General features: G+C 44.3%; 1 long non-coding RNA gene across 1 annotated transcript in view; it reads right to left on the bottom strand.

Moving 5' to 3' along the window:
- LOC110332873 overlaps nt 1–10,428 on the bottom strand; it is a 20,921-nt gene extending 10,493 nt beyond the window's left edge. Inside the window, exons 1-2 of the long non-coding RNA XR_002381049.1 lie at nt 10,292–10,428; nt 6,863–6,967 (exon numbers count right to left, since the gene is read on the bottom strand). This is a non-coding gene — a long non-coding RNA (uncharacterized LOC110332873). The remainder of the gene's footprint in view (nt 1–6,862; nt 6,968–10,291) is intronic.
- Nucleotides 10,429–22,635: the final 12,207 nt, after the last annotated feature.

Genomic DNA, 22,635 nt, shown 5'->3' on the forward strand with positions numbered 1-22,635 from the left:
TTCTTTTTTTCTTTTTTTTTTTCTTTTTTGGTTTTTCGAGACAGGGTTTCTCTGTATAGCCCTGGCTGTCCTGAAACTCACTTTGTAGACCAGGCTGGCCTCGAACTCAGAAATCCGCCTGCCTCTGCCTCCCAAGTGCTAGGATTAAAGGCGTGCGCCACCACGCCCGGCATTCCTGGGTTTTCTTGTGTTCACTTCCTGTCAACTGGTGGCTTGATGTATCTCTTAACCCATCTCCGACTTTATTTAGCTCTCGTTTACAGAAAGCTCTTGGGGTTAAGGGGTTAAGCTAGAGCTGAAGCACACCACAATAAGAAGCAGATTTTTCCAGTTCGCAATCTCAAGGTTTACTATGTGATCAAATATCCTGCAGCCGCGGTTGCAAGCCTGTGAGTAGCGCTCCTCCATGGCTTCTGCTCAGTCCATGTCTTGAGTTCTTACCCTGACTTCCCTCCATGCTGGACTGTGATCTAAGAGTTGTAAGATGAAATAAATCCCCTTTCCCACAAGCTTTAAGCTACGGTGCCTTTATCAGAGCAATAGAAATCCTAACTAAGATAGTTTCCTAGTATACAGTATGAGCCCATGATGGAAAACCAGCATATAATGGTTGAAGTAACACATTTCTCAGAGAAATAGAATATTTATCCCTGTTTCCCACCTCCTTGTGTGTGTTTTGATTTAGTCTTGCTATTTATCTCTGGCTGATATAGTGATTTCTTAGTATTCCAGGCTGGTATAGAATAATGGCCACCCTCTTGACACTCAACTTAGTCTCCAAAGTGCCGGGATAACTAGTATGTACCATCATGCCCAGGTCCCTCCATTCTCTTATCTACATTTTCACTAACCACTTATCCAGTACCTATTACATTTCAAATCATATTCAACAGCTCTGAGAGTTAAATGCATGAAGAAAATCTATCCTTCCATCCCACACACTTTTTCTGTGTTCTGTTTGTCTCATGGTCCTGGAGAGGATGAGCAGGGTCTATGTCCCTCCACATCCTCATAAGAGGAAGAACTACAGTCTTTAGCCTCTCGGTGTCATGTTAAGTGTAGGTTTTCTGAGATGCCCTTTACCAAGTTGAAGGCTAGTCCCTAAGATTGTCACAACTTAAATCATGAAGACCTCATTGTATTTTTTCTGTATCTTTGGTTTTTTGGACTAATATGGTATTTCACATAATTTCAGAAGGTCAGCATCTTGCAGTATTCATTTGGTTACTATATATAATTCTTTTTGCATGCATCTAGATTTCTGGAGAAACTTTCCATCTCTCTCTGCAAGGGCCACTGGTCCACAGTGGTTTTACTATAGTGCTTTTGCCTGGCTTCAGTAGATAACACTGGTCTCATACAGAGTGCGTTTATGGGTGCTCCATGGTTACTGCTTTCAGAAAGATATTTGTAGGGTGGGAGTTACTACTTTTATAAACGTTTTTGCAGAATTCAGCCATTTGTGAAGAAATCTTGCATTAGTCAATTACTCCCTTTGCTTTCTATAGCTATATCTAATACATTAATTAATTTTTATCTGATAATTTGTATCTTTCTAGGACTTAGTCTTTTTCATCTAAGTGTTAAATTAATTCCCATGAAGTGGTTTCACACTTTCATAAGCCTTTTAAAATATTTTTAAAGTTTATTTAATGTGGATGCATGTGTGCCTGAGAAGGTGTGTAGATGCCAACAGGCCAGAAGATGGTGTTAGGTCATCGGAGTTTAAGTTAGAGGCAGATGTGATCTACCTGTTGTGGGTGCTGTGAAGATAACCTGAGTCCTCTGGAAGGTGTTCTTTTTTTAAAAAAAATTATTTTATTAGATATTTTCTTCATTTACATTTCAAATGCTATCCCGAATGTCCCCTATACCCTCCCCCCACCCTGCTCCCCTGCCCACTCACTCCCACTTCTTGGCCCTGGTGTTCCTCTGTATGGGGCATATAAAGTTTGCAAGACCAAGGGGCCTCTCTTCCCAATGATGGCTGACTAGACCATCTTCTGCTACATATGCAGCTAGAGACATGAGCTCTGGGGGTACTGGTTAGTTCATATTGTTGTTCCACCTATAGGGTTGCAGATCCCTTCAGTTCCTTGGGTAATTTCTCTAGCTCCTCCATTGGGGACTCTGTGTTCCATCCAATAGATGACTGTGGGCATCTACTTCTATATTTGCCAGGCACTGGCATAGCCTCACAAGAGATAGCTATATCAGTGTCCTTTCAGCAATATCTTGCTGGCATATGCAATAGTGTCTGTGTTTGGTGGCTGATTATGGGATGGGCCCCTGGGTGGGGCAGTCTCTGGATGGTTCATCTTTTCAAACTTTGTCTCTGCAACTTCTTTCATGGGTATTTTATTCCCTATTTCGGGGAGGAATGAAGTATCCACGTGTTGGTCTTCCTTCTTCTTGATTTTCTTGTATTTTGGAGATTGTATCTTGGGTATTCTAGGTTTCTGGGCTACTATCCACTTATCAGTGAGTGCATTATGAAATTCTTAGGTAAATGGATGTATCTGGAGGATATCATCCTGAGTGAGGTAACCCAATCACAAAAGAACTCACTTGATATGCACTCACTGGAAGGTGTTCTTAACAACTGAGCCCCCTCCAGCACCCTTCCATTTTTATCCATTCTGTAACTTCCTTCCTTTTATTCCTGATTTTTGGTGAAAATTTTTCTTCTCTGTTTTTTAGTCAATCTAGTGAAGGGGGATTCAGACTTGTTGAGTATGTGGAGAATACTTTCACTGCATTAGCTGTCTTCACATTGACGTTCTTGTATCTATTCTTATGTGCTTTAATCCTTTCCTTCTATTAACTGTGGTTAATGTGTTAATTAGTCAATTCTGAAGATGGAAGTTTACATTACTAAACTGGTATCCGCCACCTTTTTATTGTAAATGTAAAAGTGTGTAAAGGCTACGATTTCTCCTCAGAAATTGTTCTATCTAGAAGATATGATTTTACTACACTATTAACTTGAGTTCTCCCACATCACTTTATTTATGGCATATCATTTTCCACATGTATGAACCTTAAGGTTTTATCTTAAAGACTGTATATCGGTGGAGTAGGCATTTTTATTCAATCTGATTGTTTCTATGCTCTGATCGGGACATTGGGTTGATCCAGTTTCATATAATTACTGCCATCCTTGGACACACACCTTCATTTTTGTAATTCCCTATAATATTCTTCTTCTAAGTCATGTTCCTTTATCACCATTTTTGCCACCATATTTTACCTGCACATACTGAAAATGATTGACTTTTATGTATGTCTTTGAAAACATTTTATAGTGGCTCATTTGTGGATTTCAACACTGATCTTTAAGTTGTCTCAACCTTAGATTAAGAACAGTTTAAGCAAAAAGTGATGATTAATGTAGCTGCATGTTGTTGTTATTTTACAGTGCAATCACTGCATCTGCTATGCAGTCACTGCCTCTGCTATGCAGTCACTGCCTCTCCTATGTCACCACTGCACCTGGTATGCAGTCACAGCCTCTGCTATGCCAATGCATGTTACATACTCAAACCCTCATTATGTGCGTATTTTGCATACACGTACCTTCTAGGTATGTGCATTTTCTTATTCTTTTGCAATTTCTCTAACTTCTATGCTATGTTGTGTGCCCAAGCCCTCAGTATCTCACTATTGCTTTGAATAATCTTACAAAGTCTTTAACAGAAAATAAAGCAGAAAAATAAATCTTCAGTCTTCCACATGTGTCCACACATGACAGTGCGGGCTTTCCTTGTTTGATCCCATGGTCTTCGTGACTACATGATGCCATTTTCTTTCATGTTTCTCACCATGTTAGGTTGGCTATCAAAGAACTTTCCCGATTCTTGGTTACCTAGAAGTGCCTGTTTTCTCTCTGAAAATTGTTTTGTTTTTTTTTTTTAAAAAAAAAAAACTAGATATAGGATTTACCAATGGAATTTTTCTTAACCTTTGAGTACTTTGAACATATTATTCCCCTGGTTTCTGTCTCTACTAAGGAGTTGTACTGGTTGCTTTGCTTTTGCTGTGATAAAACACCATAACTAAGTCACCTTGGAGAAGGAAGAGTTTATATGGCTTACTGTCCTGGGGGAAATATAGTCAGTAAAGGTGAAGAGGGGGCAGTGGTAACTGACAGCTGCATCTTGACCCACAGATGGGACGTAGAGAGAGCAAACTCAGAATGGCAGAAGTCTTTAAGTCTCAAAGCCCGTCCCCAATGACACACCTCCTCCAGCACGGACACACCTCCTGAGCCTCCCCAAATGGTGCTACAAACTGGGGACCAAGTATTCAAATACCTGAGAAAGTGGGGACAGTTCATCCAAAGCACCATGGACTCACTGGCCCATCCTCTCCTGTACCATCTCTCTGTACAGTGTGAAATCGCCCACTTCTGTCTCGCTCGCCCAGGAATCTCTCTGCTTGCTCTCCAGCAGTTTAGAATGGAATTTCCTTTGCAGCTCTGGTTCTCCTTGTGTTTAATTTGTTTAATGCTTGTCCATCAGATTTTGGGAGATTTTAGCTATAAAAGCCCTTTTCATGGTTTCTGCTAGGACTTCCCGTTCACCTTCCCATGTTAACATTCTTGACATCATCTAAAGAGGTCCCAGAATGTCTCCTCCTTCATTTATTTCCGTCTTCAGATCTTGTCACTGCTATTCATCTGTGCTCAAATTCCCTCTTACTGAGCCAATTCAGATTTCCAGTCGATCCTCTTTAGAAAAAAAATTTTCAGTTATTTTCTTAAGCTCTAGAATTTCCATTTTGTTCTTAGTTTTTATTTCTCTGTTGAGACCCTTCATTTGTTAACAGTCATTAGCATATTTTCCTTTAGCCCTTTAAGCATCCTTTTCTTAATTGCTTGAGCATTTTTACAGTACCTCTCTCAAGTCTCATCTGCTAGTTTACCCTCTAGGTCAGTCGGAGTCAGTTTATGATTGCTTCTTCTGTCTCCTAGAGCACAGGTTACACAATCCCTGTTCCATGCTGTTTGTTCTTATATACCCAGGAAATTACACAGTGGGATTAGTTCCCTTCAGGTTGTGACCAGTGATATCTCTGCCCGTCAGATTCTCTCTCTCTCTCTCTCTCTCTCTCTCTCTCTCTCTCTCTCTCTCTCTNTGTGTGTGTGTGTGTGTGTGTGTGTGCGCACGTGTGCATGCCTCTGCGTGCATGCGTGTGTGTGCGTGTGTGTTCATTTGGGTTGGTCATTTACTTCCAATTATTTGAATAGTTTTTTATATGTAACCAAGGCTGTCCTGGAAGTCTCGGTCTCTCCACCTCTGCCCCTAGTGCTGGAGTGACAGCCATGCCTGGTGAATTTCTACTTTTTAGTCTTGACATCCAGAGGCCATTCTTCCATTGGTTATTATTTAGTGTTCAGTTAATGGTTCTGGCTTGTTTTTGTTCAAGCGCTTTGAACGCGTTAAGCTTCTAAACTGTCCCAGCCCAGAGGCGAGTGGCTGGGGACCCACCCTATTTGAGGTCATAGCCCGTGTTCCAGTCTCTCTTGGCTTTCACATTTCCAAGCATCCTCAGCTCTCCCCCAGATATGTGCCATTTAGCAGTCAGCCAGGGCTGTGTGGAGAGTGTTTTCGTTCCCTCTGAGATGTCCCGAATCCCAGGACTGCTTGATTTGAGCACTGCAATCTTGGCATAGGAAAGCAGAGTTTAGGTTTATTCCAAACACCCGAACTTGCCATTTCTAGCCTTAAATATCCAGCTGGAATACTCTGTCCCTGTGCCCTAAGATAAGGCAAGGCTTTCTTTGGCAGGGAAGTGTGTTTTGGACAGCACAGGCCAGAACTGGTATGCCGTCATTCTTGCCAGCTCTGGGAGGGCCGTCTCAGCTGCAGCCTCCCCACCTGAGCTCTGTCCTTTTCCAAGTTCCAGAGTGAACACTTCCTAATGCATTTTCTGCCTTTGGTAGATTTTGACACTGGAGTACATTTTTTTTATAGAAAAGACAGTCTGGGGTTATAGCTATATCTCAGTAGTACATTGCTTGCCCCACATTGGTAATACACTGAGTTCAATCCCTAGCAAAGCTGAATAAATAGGTAATATTATCTAATGCATATTTTATTGCCAAGCCTTTTCACGGTTCAGTCGCTAAAAATTAATTCTGTTTTTACAATAGAGCTTTTACAGGGTAGCATTTAATAAATATGCATCAAGCATAGTTAATTTTGATTATTTTTGTTGTTTTCAAAACAGAGTCTCATGTAGACTAGCTGCTGACCTTGAACTTGCTATGTAGCCAAGGATGACTTTGAATGTTGGATACTCCTGCCTCTACCTTCACATGCTGAGGTCATAGGCATGTGTCACCATGTCCAGTTCTTGGAAATCAGTCTGGCGGTTCCTCAGAAAATTGGGCATAGTACTACCGGAGGATCCAGCAATACCTCTTCTGGGCATATACCCAGAAGATCTTCCAACTGGTAATAAGGACACATGCTCCACTGTGTTCATAGCAGCCTTATTTATAATAGCCAGAAACTGGAAAGAACCCAGATGTCCCTCAATAGAGGAATGGATACAGAAAATGTGGTACATTTACACAATGGAGTACTACCCAGCTATTAAAAACAATGAATTTATGAAATTCTTGGGCAAATGGATGTATCTGGAGGTTAATGGAGAAATACATGACTTTGTGAATGCCAGGCAACCCATCTATCCAACTCAGCTAATGTCTCTGCTTGGTGGCTCACTGAAAGCCAGTCTCTGTGCTGAAAATCTTTTAAAGAGTGAAAAATTCTGTACCTTAGTATGATAGGATATTTTTTAGGAGACCCATAATATTTGTTGAGTGAAGAAATTATCTAAAGGAGTAGTTAATTACCTTTCCTTTCAGAAGAGAGGGGAATTTTAGAGGAACAATCTGGAGTTTTACAAGCTTTGTTTTAGCAACAAGAAGACTGATTTATTTGAACTATTTTCTTTCTGTCTGTCAAGGTAACAGAAATCTCTTACTTTCCTACACCACAAAGAGAAGCCCTTAAAGGAGGGAAAACTCATTTATTATTCTACATAAAAAAGTGGCAGAGAGATCACAAAGTAGATAACTCATCTCCCCCAGTCTAGTTCAGATTTAGCCCAAGCTTTTCGGTTTAGGGGTACACACGGAGACACAGTCAGCAGAATGATCACGATGGTGTGTTCAGACACCAAATGTTCCTGCTTAGAGATTTTAAAGTGCTAGCCATGAATTAAGCCATCCTTATAGAGCCAGACAGTTCTGAGCAGTTCGGGTGGATTCGTTTATCACTCCTTCTAAAAACTGTATTTTAAATGAAACTGTGTATCAGAGGTCGTAGAGTGGCAGCCTGAACCCAGCCCACAAACTTGCTTCATTTGGCCTAAACTGCTGTAACAAAAGCTTAGCATCAATTGAACTAGAAATTTTCAGGCCGGGGAGATATCTCAGCTGTGTGTGTCCAAAGATCTGTAAGGGACCCCCAGAACCCAAGTCAAAAACAACTAGGCATGGTGACACACTTGCTTTTGTCGTCTCACCAATAGGGGGGCAGAGACAGGCAGGCCCTGGGATCCTGGGCCAGCCAGCCTTGGCTGCTCGGTAAAGTGCACGCAAGTGATGCTGGGCATGGTGGCACTTTAGTGGAAGAGGCAGATGAGCAGATCCTTCCAGGTTCTTGGACAACTAGCCTGGGCTGTTTGGTGAATTAAAGGCAGTGAAAGACAGCATCAAAATTCAAGGCAGACCATCGCTGAGGTGGACTATCACTGTCACTAGCTAGAGCTGTCATCTAGTCTCCATGGCCTCACAGGAACACAGGCAAACACACAAGCACATACAGACACCAAAATTTGGATTAAGTAAAGTTAGAACCTAGGGAGAATTGTTGATGTTATATATCAGTCACATAAAGTAAAGTCACCACAGATAAAACGCATCCAACCATTTATTCACGCTCTGCCCAGGCATTTACAGCACATGTCTGCATTGAGGGTTCACCCTTCCCTTCCCCCAAGAGCTGACATATATCAAGAGTCCACCCACAATTAAACAGGTGCTCCATGCAGAGTCCACAAGACAACAGCTCACATTCCTGTAAATTTTGTTCTGCTAGAAAGTTTGATAACTCCACTTCTCAATCTTCCAGCTTCCTAGACACATTCAAGTTTCTATTGTAGTTGATTTAATAGCAACTAGTGGTATTTGCAAAGATTTTTTTTCACATGCTGTTAATTTAAAAGGAGTAAGAGAATTTGTGAAATCTGAGACATTTTACCTGTAATTGGGCTGAGCAGCCTGCTTCTCATAAGCAGAAACTTCCAAATTAGTGGGATCAGGCAGCGAATTATTGTAGAGACTTGTGGTGACTTGGGCTGTGGTGCCACGGGAGGCTGTCATTGGAGACCAAGTGGACCTTTCATTGTCGACCCTTGTTAATCCTTCAGTAATTAGGATAAATTCCATGCCAAGAGCCTAAACTGGACTGAGACTCCAGGTGTGCAAGCTCCGATGCTAAGACCTGGAAACAGGAAGGGAAGCCGAGGTTCTCATGTAATGTCAGCTGATTCCCACACTACTAGCTTGTGCCTGTAGTGGTCAGAACCGATGTCCAGATCACCCTGCCTGGAAAGCCGAGGCTCTCAGCAGAAGGACAAGGAGAGATGAACGAACGGGGACACTTCAAAGGAAAGATCTGAGTGAACAGTCTGGGACTCTGCCCTAGGCTCCCTGGCTCCTGGGAGGAACCATGGCAGATTTTTGGAAAGAGGCTCTTTCCTGGGCTCTCGGCATCCTGGTAAAGGCAGTGCTGGTGAGCCATCCTCTTGGTTGGTTGATGTTATGCCAAAAGTTAGACTACTGCTCCCCCCCCCCAGACCCATTAAGGATTACAGATACCCAGTTTTCAAGCATCAAGGAACATGTGCTCTTCATCTGGCATGTGCAGATACCCAGACTTAAGGAGACAGTGGGGTGTTGTGAAAACAAGAATGCCAAAGGGATTCAGGAAGCCTGGGCATCTCTGTGCTTTGACTCTGTATGACCTCAGCTACCCCTACCCACCATTGCTGCCATCTCTATGCATCCCAGAGGAAAACCATAGTCTCAGGGCCAAAAGACCCACATAGCCCAGCTAGGGACTAGGCTCCCATCTTTTGAAGAGGAAGATTAGGCACCCTAATTTTTGAGGAGGAAAGGAAAAAGAAAGAACACACACACACACACACACACACACACACACACGGATACAGAAGTCTTATTAATCAATTGGAAAGGCATTGGAGATCTGTATTAAGAACAGGGCTTATAAAGTGAATCTAAATGAGCCAGTCCAAATTGAACAAGCATGCCCACTGCCAATTACTAGTGAGGCTAATCGCGCCACTTGCCGCAGAGAGGAATAAAATTGTGGGAGTGTGAAGTGTGTAAAGGATTCTACCGCCTTCCCGGGGCTCAGAGACCCGCAGGAGCAAGAGAGGGCCTTTCTGACAGTAGAACTCCATCCTTTCATTGTAAGTCAGAAAGCTCTGAGGAGGGTTTAAATGACACCAGCGTTGGTCCCTCCTGAAGGAGACAGCGCCACCTAGCGCCCGCATTAAAAACTCCCTGGCAATCATCTTTGCCGTAATTGGCCCCAGTAACTTCTATGAAGTAGGGCAAAGAAAATAAATCCATCAAAGCTGACTGCGTAACTGAGAGGAATGCCAGCTGCAAGCAGTTTTGACTCTTGATGCCTTCAAACGCCAGGAAAGTTAATCCTTGCCTTATGTTTCTTTCTCCGTGCCCAAAAGGCAGTGGAACTAGTCACTAAACCCAGGGAGGTGAAGCAGGTCACTAGGTTTATAATGGAGTTGGTAACGGCTTTTCATTTTTTCTCTGCATCCTGGCAGCAGGAGATAGGCAGCTTGTTATAACTGAGAGGGGGCTCCTGGCAAGCCTGCTTGCTGGGTGGATTTCTGTAGGCGGGGGCTCGCTGGGAATATTATAACCTCACAGAGTCACAGATTTAATAGTGTTTCTTCCACTCCATTCAGCACAGCACTGAGTTACAGTGGCTCTGGCTCCAGCACGCACACTGCCGACATGCTTTGTTCCCTGTGAGCTCCGCATCTTCAGGATCCCGCTTGGGTCCTGGCCCCTCCGCCTGCTCTTGCTGCTGATGGAGGCTGCAGGCTCTCCAGACAGCTCTCCTCTGCACCCCCTCCTTCCCACCTGGCTCTTGTCTCCCTCTCCATTCTTTCACGTCCCCCTCTTTGTTCTACACCATCAAGATAGCTATGATTTTGGAGCACCTACCATGTTCCAGGCACTGGGCCAGATGCTTCACACGTAATTTGCCATTTGAGATGGTTCTCTGTGTGTTGGTGGGTTAGGAGCTGGAGCCGCATGTGAAGCACAATCGGGGTTGGAGTGCCCTCTCTCTCTCCCGCTGTTCCCAGGCTTCCATGTTGCTGCCACTTGGAGGCACAGAAGTGCTAACACCCTGACTGCTCTCTCTGTCCTTTATTCCTACGGATGGCCTGACATGGTTTAAACAATGGCAAGTGCCCTAGTTTTGTTTCTGTTGCTGTGATAAACACTCCAACAAAAAGCAACATGAAGGAGAAGTGTTTATTTAGCATAAATCCAGGTTGCATTCTAGCATAAGGGAGGTGGACATGGAACTTGAATTTCTATCACATCCACAGACCAGAGCAGAGAGAATAAATACAGACTGTCTAGTAGTCAGCTTCCTCTGTTCTTACACAGTCCGGGGTTCAAACCCAGGGAATGATGCTACCCACAGTGGACTGGATCTTCCTATGTGGATTAAAGCAATCAAGACAACCCTCCACAGGCATGTCCACAGGACAACCTGATCTAGACAGTTCCTCTTTGAGACCCCCTTCTCAGGTGATTATAGATTGTATCAAATTGACGGTTAAAGCTAGCTAGCTACCTTAGTGAGTTTCAGAAGAACTGGGCTTGGATGTCCAGGTCCCTCCCTTATCTGCTCAGACAGAGGCTTGTTCATCTGCTTTCCCAATTTCACAGAGCGGGACCTGCCCCTGGAGGGCGTGCTCAGACTGGAAACTCATTGTGGGCAGTCTGCTTGTCACACACCTAACCCACAGCCACCACGACTGTTGCTGTTCACAATGAATTCAGTGGATTCAAACTCAAATGAGTTTTATTATTGTTGTTAAGGTGTGTGCATGTGCATGTATGTGTGTGTGTGTGTGTGTGTGTGTGTGTGTCCGTGTGTCCAGACACAATTTTTTTGTAGTGTAAAGAATGGTCTGGATTGGCAATAAGACAATATGGACTCTGTTCTGGAATTAGAGCCTTCAAGCTTGCCCACTTGGAGACATAGTTCTAGTCTTTAGGTCCCCATTTGCAGTCTGAGATTCCCAGATCAAAGGGACTGTGACCGGAAGGCACCAGGATGAAGGGTTTCCACCACAGCAGTAAGCTACTGCTTCCTTAGTTTCTTCCACCGGAAAAGCCTTTGCATTTTTCAGAGATAGTGAATTCATGGAGCATGTGCCTGAGGATTAGCCCACCCTCCCCTCCACTTGTGTAAAGAGAAGTGTCATGCTCCATAGGCATTGGACAGCCAAGATACTGAATTTTATCATCATCATCGTCGTCATCATCATCATCATCACCAGCGCCACCTCCGCCAGCATCAGCACCACCACCACCACCACCACTACTAGCACCAGCACCAGCATCATTATCATCCTGACAACAAAGCTGGGATTCCTGGGTTAGCAAAATATTTTCTTCTTGATTTTTGTATTCTAAAACTCTTGTTTTACAAGAGTGTTCTTCTTTGAACAACCCTCAGGACACATGCCAACTAAGTTGGTTTTCTTGAGGAGAATAGCATCATGTGGGCTATGGAGAGATGGTGGAGCTTCAAGTCTGGTAAGGATGACTTTGCAAAGCAGGCACATGGCATCCATTCTGAAGATATGAACATAGGATGGAGGGAAACAGTATTTTCTAGTCGTAGCCTCGATCTTCCCCAGACTTCTCTACCGTATTAGGATGCTTTGGTGCCATTTCATGCTGTTTCCTTGACAGGGATTTCTTTTTCCTGGAGGCTTTGGTACATTGAACACTCACCAGTCTGTCTGTCTAGGCACTATCTGTGATCTGAATGACCATCACCAACTCCCTCCCCCCCGACCCCGCCTTCCAAGCTCAAGTTCGACCATGTCTTCTATGGAAATGCATCAGGTAGGATCTGACTTAGATTTATAGGAAAACAATGGTTGGAATAAGATATAATTAATGGGATGTATGTGTCAGTGATAATGCTAACAGCTTGGTAAGTAAGTCTCTTTAGCTTCTACTCGCTTTCTTGGTGAGTTCATCTATCTCAGAGAATACCATGCTTATATTATCTATCTTCCTTTTACATTTATTGAGTACCTGTGCTGATACTACACTGAGGGATGTAGGCACAGACATGGTCCATGCTCTTGTATAGGTTAAGATGTAGTTAACAGCTTTGCCTGCCAATAGAGGTTAAATATGGCATTCAAGCCAGTGATTCTGTTTTCTTTCATTTTGGAATTTTTATCAGATTCTTTGATGGTCAGGGTTAGAACAGACAACTTAATATGCACAGGAAGCGCATCATAAATATGATCTTTCCAGGAAAAACTGGGTCAGGACAACCATCACCAAACGGTATTTTAGTGGCTTGCTTTCTTATCCTGGAGGACCTGCTGCTGACTGTTCATAACCTTTATGAACTTTTGTACATAGAATTTCTCTCTGACATGGGGATTCGTGATCCTTGATCTCTGAGAGGAGCGGTGAGTGAGTCTTCACCTTGGTGCTCCCGTGCAAGCAGCAGCACGTCCTTACAAACCCGGCTCCATTTTGAAGTGCAGTTGGCCCCTTACCCACAGTTCTCTCCCAGAGCCTCAACTGGTTAGGTTTTTGACTTGGAGTGTCACAGTCCAGAAACTTTCCCAAGCAAACCCAGAAGCACTTCTAATATTGGGGTGATGAGAGAAAAAGGATAATGATATTGAGACAACTGAAAGACCTTGTGGAGTTGAGTCTAACTGTGTCTTGTCTTTCTTTCCTGGCAACGTTCTGGTTTTAATGACATAGTCCCATCTTAAACTTAATGTGTGTGTAGTTCTGTATGTGTGTAATGTGTTCATATATGTGTCTATATGTGTGGGGAGCATGTGTGTGTGTGTGTGTGTGTGTGTGTGTGTGTGTGTGTGTTTGGAGAATAGAGGTCAACAGTGAGTATTTTTTCCATTGCTTTCCACCTCGTTTTGGAGACAGGGTCCCTGGAGCAGTGTGACAGTTACAGGTACACACCCAGCCCAGCTCTTTGCATACATATTAGGAATGGGTCTCAGGTCTTCCTGCTTGCTTGACTAGAACCTTATTGACTGAGCCATCTCCCCAAGTCCAAATGGACATTTAAGAAGACTTACCCAAAGCTCAAACTCGGATTTGCTCTTCTCTTAATCAGGTGTCTTCCCTCCCATTCCATCACAGGCAGAGTCCGGATCAAGAGCATGTCTTTAGTGTGCCCATGGAACGCCACATCTCCTTTGTTATAGATGCACAGAGTAGGGCTAAACTTCATAGACTGAGCAAGGTACTGCACGAGCCCAAGTCTCCTGGAATCTTTTGAGAGTAGCTGTAGGTTGAGGATCTTGGAGGTATTCTTTCTTCAGACTGAGCTGTCTGAAATGTGTGGGATTTCAAAGGCCCCTTCAGGCTTGTTAACTCACTAGGAAGAGTTATAGAGCTCAATGGCAGTGCTATCCTGAACCAGCCAGAAGCAGACACTCATAGGGACGCCAGCAACTTTTACCTTCCCACGGTGTGGGACCGGCACACCGAAGAGTGAGGCATACACATTATTTTTTACAGGGGAAATTACTGGAGGGCTTAGTACCCAAATTTTATTTTATAATTTTAGCTTGAAAAATTCTTTCTGTGTGTATTGTGCACTTGTATGTGCTTGCGTATTTGAGTGTGAGTGCGTATGCAAGTCAGAGGTCAACTTCAGGTGCTGATGCTGACCTTCTGCTCTGTCAAGAGGCTCTTGTCTGCTACTGTGTGTACTGGCTACTGTGTGTAGGCTAGCTGGCCTACGAGCTTCTGCTGATTTTCCTGTTCCTATCTCTAGTCTTGGCATAGGAGTTGAGGATTAAGATGAGTGTTATTGTACCCAACTTTCTGTGGCTTCTGCAGATGTGAACCCAGTTCCTCATGGCTCTGTACAGGTGCTGCATGCGCTGAGATGTCCAGCCTTCAATGAACCAGATTTAAATGAGACTTCATCATGCAGGTCTATGTGATAAACTTGCAGGAATGTGGTGGAATGCGGTCCCTAGGCTCAAAGGCTAAGCTGAGATGGCAAGGCTCACATACCAGTCTTTTAATAATACCACTGGTTTGCCCATCAGGGCTAGCTTCCATTTTGGGTTGTGTTTTGAGTATATACTATCACATGTAATGTGAGGGTTCCAATGTGGACAACAGAGTTTTTACTCACTCAGAAACTCCAGTGGTTTAGGGATTATATCCAAGTCATGGGGGAAGGGACAGCTGATGGCTACATACGCTGTACATTGCTGCACACACTGCCTTGTCTTCCATCATCTTTACACTGACAGAAGAAGCGCTCAAGCCAATGTTGGCCATAGGAGTAAAAACTGAATTGCCCTCACTGGACAGGTTCTGTTAGGGCACTAACTCAGGACTATGGTCACCATGAAGTTGCTCAAGTTCTTGGCCATGTGTAGTTAAGGTGACTGGTCCGGTCTGAATTCTCCTTGGGTGTTACTTGCTACCATTTAGCCTGGTGGTTTTCTTGTGTGGATGTCTCTATATGGTGATCCAAGCTGGCTCAAAGCTGGATAAGTGCTCTCTCAGACTTGGAGGGGTCCTGCAGAGACTGTGAATACTGAAATTAACATCTCCATCAAGAGGGCAGCTGTAGGTCAGGCCTTGATCTCCTACATAGCTCCTGATAAATACCCGTGCAGTGAGGTTGCTTTTTAAAACTTAAGTTTAATTTGCCAGCACCAACAGCTTGACTACTTTCAGTTCTTTCTGCTACCTTTGTGTGACAGAGCCAGGTAAAAGGTGGGAGAGGCTTCCCATGGCTGTGGCTTTGATTGAAATGAAAGCTATTTTTAAGGCCTTTTACAACATCAAGTACTGTTGTTTTGTTATCAATTTTTTACATTGCACTATTGTCTCCCCAACACTACTGAAAATATCCTTCCCTGCGGATTATGCATATCTAAAATATTAGTTTTACCATTCTGTACCAGCGGCCATGGGGAATATATAGGGAGAACTGTGGCAAGAATCGGCAGGGGAGTTGGACCGTGGAGCCCAGGTCGGAAGCCACCCTTTGAGCATCTGTAATAAGGAAGAAGAGTTGGCAGCCATGAACTGAAAGGGATTCTCCTGCTGTAGCTACTGGTCAGGTCCCTAACATTTCCCACAGGCTGACTTGGATGTGGCAGTCGCTTGCCAGCTGAGGTGCTCAGGTGCTTCCCGGCCGGGGCTTGCCTGTGAGTCAGTCTACTTGACATCTGAGGAGCAGGGGTGGGCAAAAAGGTGCTTCGTTGGGCTGAAGGAACGCGTGTTCAACTAGAGCAGGCTTCTCCTCAGGCTAGAGTACAAAGCTGCATCCCTGCAGAGACGAAAAACTGTCTGTGCATCTCTTAAGCAGCCACTGCGTCTTTTAGACATTTGGGGAAAAAAAAGAGAAGGAAGACACTCTCATCTGTATGTAATGCTGTTAAAATATATGAAAGCGACTTTGCCTTTATCCAAGGTCATGAATGTTCAAAGTCCAACCAGTAGCAATGTGACGTGGGAGACCATAATGAAGCCCTTTCTTCTTTTCTCTTTCCTTTCTCATCTGTTCCCTTTTGAGACAGAACAATGGCGATGCTGAGACAATGGGTCAGGCTCTGTTAGCTTGTGGCTATGCCACCTGAAGGGATGATGTTTCTATGAGAGGCTAGGTCTAGGGGAGCCCAGGTTCCAGCCAGATCCAACCCCTACTGACTCCACACTGGGTTACTATTGTGTGTGTGTGGAGTAACAGTGACATCATGTGGCCAATCTGGTTGATCTAAGTGTCTCCTTTACAATGAAGAGGATCTGATGGTTTGTTTTATGTTTTTGTCTGCACTGCAGTGTGAGCCCACACCGACACCTCTTTCACATAACACACAGAGAAAGAGAGAGCAGGGTACCCACAGGACTTCCCTGGCTCTATTCCGCAGCTGTCCCTGAGCTGGGGAGGGGACATTTGTGGGAGAGAGACTATATCTGTTTTTATGCTCCATTAGTTCAAATGTTGCTATTTGAGTGTCGGGCGATCCATCAAAACAACCACAAGGACGGTGTGGCAAAGTAGTGACAGGGAGACAAGATAGTCACCTCTTTAAAAACATTACATAGCTCAAGGCAGAATTGGTTTCAAAATGCCTAAATGTCACGACACTTGCCACTGATTTGATTTTAATTTTATGGTTGTGGGGAGCACTAACTTCGTTTTGATCTTACTTAAGAATAGAGAAGGGATGGGATGGGGCAGAAACAGCTCTGCTCATCTGCTCTTCTTTCCTTCTCCAACAACCTGACTTTGCTTTGCCAGCCAGAGCTGCTCTGGGCCTTGCAGCCCTGAGAACTCAGATGTCCCATGCATAGCCTCCCCAGGGTGCTCAATGGATGCAGGCCCTCCTTGGAGCCTGGTCTGGGTGTGGTAGGCAAACTCTGGTCTGTCTCTAGGGGAACTTGTTTGTATCCAAAGGATGCCTCACTTAGAGAGAACCTTCAACTTGGGGTCAGTTGTAGGTGTCCCCCAGGGTCACTGATTGAGGACTAAAGAAAGACAAATGCATTGTTGAGGACAAGACAGGATGCTCCGATGCTCCTCAGACTTGGGCTTCAGTTCCAAGCTAGTCCTCTGACATCCTTAAGGTTGGAGGTCTGCTTTCTCACAGATTGCCTTTGCAAAACGAAGGCAGAACGTTTCTAGTCACAAGAATGGCAAATTCCTCATGAAAGCGCGTTACTCCTGGTGTGATGTGCTACCAGCTACCCTTGCAGGTCTGTGAGCCTGCACAGGGAAGACAGTTCTGGGGAGAGTTCCTATAGTTGTCCAGGGAAAGCATAATCATAACTACTCCATTCTTGGTGTGTGAATGAATTCTGAATGCACGCATAAGTGCACAGTAGTCCCCAGTATGTGTGCTTGGGGTACACTGAGAGCTGACGGCTGCTGTTTCCAGTAAGGACATGTGGGTGCTCAGAGCTACAGAGGCTTTGTCTCAAGTTCCTTGATAAGCTGCATAATATCTCTGTACCTGTCACTTGAGCTTTGGGCTGAGGGCAAAGGGGTATTCAGTAGAGAGAGAGAGTGTGTGTGCATGCACACACACACACACACGTATACACATGCATATGTATGTGTATGTTACACACGTATGTAACATATGCACTCACATGTATATATGTGCATATGTATGTGTATATGAATGTGTGCATGTTTGTATATGTGTGTATTTGTGTGTTACATGTGAACGTGTGTGCATGTGCACACATGTATGCATGCATGCATTCAGTGAACCATTCTTGCTGAAGCTCTGCTTGAGACGTTTGCCACAGAAGGGTCAGATACAGCCGCTGCCTGGAGGTGATGCACAGTGCTTAAGACAGGAAAAGAAAAAATAAAATGGGAAAGGAGAGGAAGGGGAGGGAGCCAAGAAAATGCCAATAAAGGAAGGAAATGTAAAGGATTAGCAAAAAGTCAGACTCTCAGCGCCGAGTATTCTCCTAGGCCATTTTAAAGTTCTCTGAAATCATGATAACTTAATTCTGGTGTCAAGGAAGGTTTTACATACTTTTTGTCTAGTGGCAGAAAAAAGGCCAGGCAAAGATTCCTCCCACAGGGCAGAGATCTTCCTCTTTCTCTTTTCCCCTTCCTGGGTGACTTAAGCAAAGGCATTGAGAAGATGGCTTAGAACTGCTCTGATCTCCCTGGAGCTGTTCAGCTCGTCGTATGGAGAACACGTGATAATGCCTGCCCCTCCCCTCAGCCTCCTTCCAAACTCCTCCTTCATCTTAGTGTCTCTGGGGTTTGGGATGCATCTTGGCCTATACAGCTGGCGTTGCTGCCTTCTGCAAACCTCTTTGGCATTCCTGTTTCCGCCTGTGTTGCTCTCTCCTCACAGCCACCCCTCCCTTATGTCTCCCTCCTGGTTCCAGTTTCTGGGTAACAATGGATTTCCCACATCCTGGCTGTAAAAGCAAACAAATTTATTGAAGACAGCATTACTTAAGTACTGATAACAACAGAGGGCAAATGCTAGCATTGTGAGGAGGCTTAGAATATGAAATTACCATCCCTGTAAACAGCAGAAGAAAAAAGACTTGGCTTCCTTTTCAGGGAGCTTGTGGGACACCTAGGCTTGAAGAGGGTGATGACTTGGGAAGGTGGAGTCATGAAGCAAATTCAAATTGTTTTACTTAATTGAATGAATCCTTGGTTATGAGTCCATGTGAAGTCTGGGTGATCGGTTCCCGTGGTTTTGACATCCCTCCTTGTTGCCCTGCATTGGAACAGAGAACATAGTAAGGACAGATACGACATGTGCAAAACACAAATTTCTCTCCAGAAAATGAATGCTGGAACGTTCTCATCATAGGGAATCAGAATGTATTCATGAAAAGACATTGAACTCAGTGAGATACAGTAACAATTACCTCTTACCTCTGTGGTGTGGAAGAGCAAAGGCGTCAATCTCAGGCCCTCTGAAGTCAGTTTTATAGTATGGGTCTGCAGCTTCTCATAGTCAGCTACTGCTCTTATGAAAGGCCCTAGAGCATCCAGGGATGATGCTAACACTCTGGTTAGCACCTGGGCTGCACTCTCCTGCCTTCCACCCTCTCCTCTCCTCTCGGTTCTCACCCTATACTATTTATCCCTTGGGTTGGGGAAGAGAGAGAGAGAGAGAGAGAGAGAGAGAGAGAGAGAGAGGAGAGAGAGAGAGAGAGAACTGCAAAATGGCGTTCAAAACGATGGAACCCACACTGAGGGAATGGGACTATTTCTTTCCCCAAATATGAAGAACTGCGACCTGTCTCCTAAGGGGTAATAAAGCCATGTCTGGTTCTAAGGGACAGAAATTTGAGTACTCGCTGGACTAAACAATACAGGAAAAATTTGACTTGCATAGTCCAAAGGTCTCTGACATGTCATCAGTCACCTGACACTGTCAACTAGAGCCTCATTGCTGTCATTCTTCTGCCTTATACACTGCCATCTTCCTCTTCAGGCTCTTCTCCATCATAGCCTCGCCTCCCCCTGCTCCTAAAGGAAGCCAGTGTCTCTTAGATAACCATGCAACCCCCTATCTGTGAGCACAGCAAGAGAAGAATTTATTCTTCTATCTTTTCCTGTTATTTTGGAGGGGGGGAGCCCACGATATCATGACCCAGCATCTTTCTAATTACACAATCGAGTTCTGTACATTATTAAATAGCTGTGATAGCTGGGGGTGGGGTGGGGTGGGGGCTAGGTTCTAAGTTGTGTATGCCAAGAGGATCTGCCTTTACCACAGTGATTCTGACACTGTCAATGCTGACTAGGGAAGGTCTCCATACTTAGTAGACGATCAAAGCTAGTTGTTTCTGTGGTGTGATAGTTAATCTTAGTTGTCAGCTTGATTGGGTCTGAGGTCATTTCCTGGAGTGATTAAGAAAGGAAGACCTTTCCGCAGTGGGCAGCACCTTCTGGGATGGCCCAGAAAGGAAGGGATTCAAGGTGACAATGGTTGTCTTTTGCTCATCCACCTTCACTCCTTGCATGTGAGAGCATCTATTTGTTGCTGCCACTTCTGCTTTCTTTCTGGACACCAGAACACAGTTTATTCAGCTTTCCAACATAGAGTGAAGACCAGTGACTCTCCAGGTAGCTTCGAGATCTTCAGCACCAGGATGGGACCACAAAGACATCAAGCTGCCTGGTTCTCAGCCTCTCCAGTGGACAGATGGCCACTTTGAACTACCCGGTTCATCTTGTGTTAAGCAATCTATTTAGAGTCCCTTTGTAATGTAATTTACACTTACTCTATTGACTCTGTACCTCTAGAGAACACTGATTAGTGCACTTGGCCATCTAGTTGGTGACTACCTTCTGCAAACAGAGTTGGTACTGAAAGCATGAAGCAAGCAGATAAAGTCATACATAGGAGGTGGTGGGAACTTTCACTACGAACACATTACCATAAGGAATTATTTGCTTTCGATTTGAACCACTGGCAGAGCGAAGATGGCTCTAAACAGTGTGCTTCTCCATTTGGACGGGTTGCTCTCCTCCCCCTTCCATTATTTGTCTTCCATACCAAGAAAGAGATGGAATTCAACTTACCAGCAAGGCTGGGCTCAAATAGTTTTGACTATAAAAGTTACTAAGTATCCACCTGTTGTAGCTCCTTCCCATGAGGAGGAAGGGCAGACATTTGCAATCCTAAGAGCAAAGAAATAGAAATCAAGCTCCCATTGCCATCATTGCTTATCCAGCAAGTGACGATCTCCCAGTTAGATCCCAGCATGGCTGGGCTTGGGTGGTGATGGTGGTTTTATAATTGCTTGAAGAGACAGGTGCCTGTCAAAGGCTAATGATGTCAACTGCTCAGTGTTCAAGGATAGAGAAGAACCTTGGGTCTACCCGTTGCTCTGAGATGCTCGGGGATTTATTCCCTAGCCAGAGGAGAGTTTGAATTCTAACTATCATGATCTGTGTTTTCCACCAAGACAGAAGTACGTCATCAACCTGATCTGTACTACTTGGGGTCAAGTCCTTAAGTGGCTGCCATGCTATAGCGTAGTTCTGAGCCTGAGTTATCTTCATAGTAATTTTTAGAAACGTTAGGGTTTGTATCCGTGACCAAGTGAGGTGGCTTCTCACCTCAGTCAGTGAAAATTCAGGAGAAGCTGGGAGCTAACAAAGAGGAGAAAGATTCATTGCCTATAACAGATAAGGAAGACACAAGAGTTATTTCCAGTGCAGTAGCCTTATGAATTGAGGAAGCAATAGCCTCGGTTGGATAGTCTACCTATTCAAACAGGAAATCATTATGGGGGTGCGGGGTGGTTGTCACCCCTCCCCCAGCTATTTCTTACCTTTTTAATCTACGGCTTGGAGCCCTTTCCCTTACGTTCGAACCTCCCATAGTGTCTTCCCCAGCATTTGTCACCCTCTATATTTATGTCTGCTATACAATGGGTCTCAGGTTGCCCGGCTAAGTGTGCCTTCGTGAAGGCTGTAGGCCTTTCTCTCAGAAGCACAGCTGGTCCATAGTCTGACCCTGCTGGTGGCACAGAGCATACCACCATTAAATGTAGCAATTTTGTTTAATGACTATTTTGATCTAAACACAGCTGCAGACCTAGCTCTTTGTCTGCCCATGTCTATGTGAAAACAGAGTAACTTTTTCCTTATTAAAGGAAATTTTCATTACTAAGGAAGTTTCCATTTGCACAGATGTCTCCATACCAGGAAAACCCATCTTAAGATCTCTTGTTGCTTAAAAGAGTCTTCTTGGCAAGATGTATTGATGCTTAATCAGGGCACATTTTCTTACTTCTCCTCCCCTGAACTTCTCTCCCATCCCAGAATCCCCAAACTGCCTTTGTTTAGCATAAGATGGTATACAGGCATCACACCTGAGGTGTGATGGCTCAACTTTCTGCCTTTTCTTTTCTTTTCTTTTCTTTTCTTTTCTTTTCTTTTCTTTTCTTTTCTTTTCTTTTCTTTTCTTTTCTTTTCTTTTCTTTTCCTTCTTTTCTTTTCCTTTCTTTTCTCCCTTTCTTTCTTTCTTTCTTTCTTTCTTTCTTTCTTTCTTTCTTTCTTTCTTTCTTTCTTTCTTCCTTCCTTCCTTCCTTCCTTCCTTCTTTCTCAAACTTCTTCCTTCCTTCCTTCCTTCCTTCCTTCCTTCCTTCCTTCCTTCCTTCCTTCCGACAGGGTCTCATGTAACCTCACTTGGTCTCAAACTCACTGCCCAGCCGAGAACCACCTTGAACCACCTATTTCCAGCTCCCAGTGTTGGGGCTATGAGGTACACGTGATACTGGGGATTGGACCTAGAAATCTGTGCTTGTTGGAAAAGTTCTCCACCTGTAGCTCCCAGACAGCCTGGTGATCCTGTGTATGACTGAGCTGGAGTGTTCAGAAGGTGAGGGGAAGGCATTCTGTGTACTTTCCACTCGACAGCATCTTCTGCTATCCATGGGTTTGTCCCATTATAAGTCCAGGAGCATCTTTATTAGATGATACAGAATGTGGTTATTCTGCGAAGGCGAGAGAAATCCTGACTGAGTTGTAGCAAGAAAACAGCTTGTTAAACACCAGCCGAGGCAGAAGGTTTTGTCTCCTCGGAACTCTACTTATTCAATGCTTGAACAGCTCTCGGAGCAGCAGGACCCAAGGAGTGCCTCTGTGTACAAGAGGCAGGCATGTTGGATGTTAAACTGGCATTCATTTATTGGAATCCATTTTGGGTAGTTTCCCTATTTCTCTCCCGGGAAGGCATTGTTGGTGGCATCTTTGAGTTAGACAGAGTCATATTTCAGGCACTTAT

This window comes from Mus pahari, chromosome 15, assembly GCF_900095145.1.
Source record: "Mus pahari chromosome 15, PAHARI_EIJ_v1.1, whole genome shotgun sequence".
NCBI classification, from domain to species: domain Eukaryota; kingdom Metazoa; phylum Chordata; class Mammalia; order Rodentia; family Muridae; genus Mus; species Mus pahari.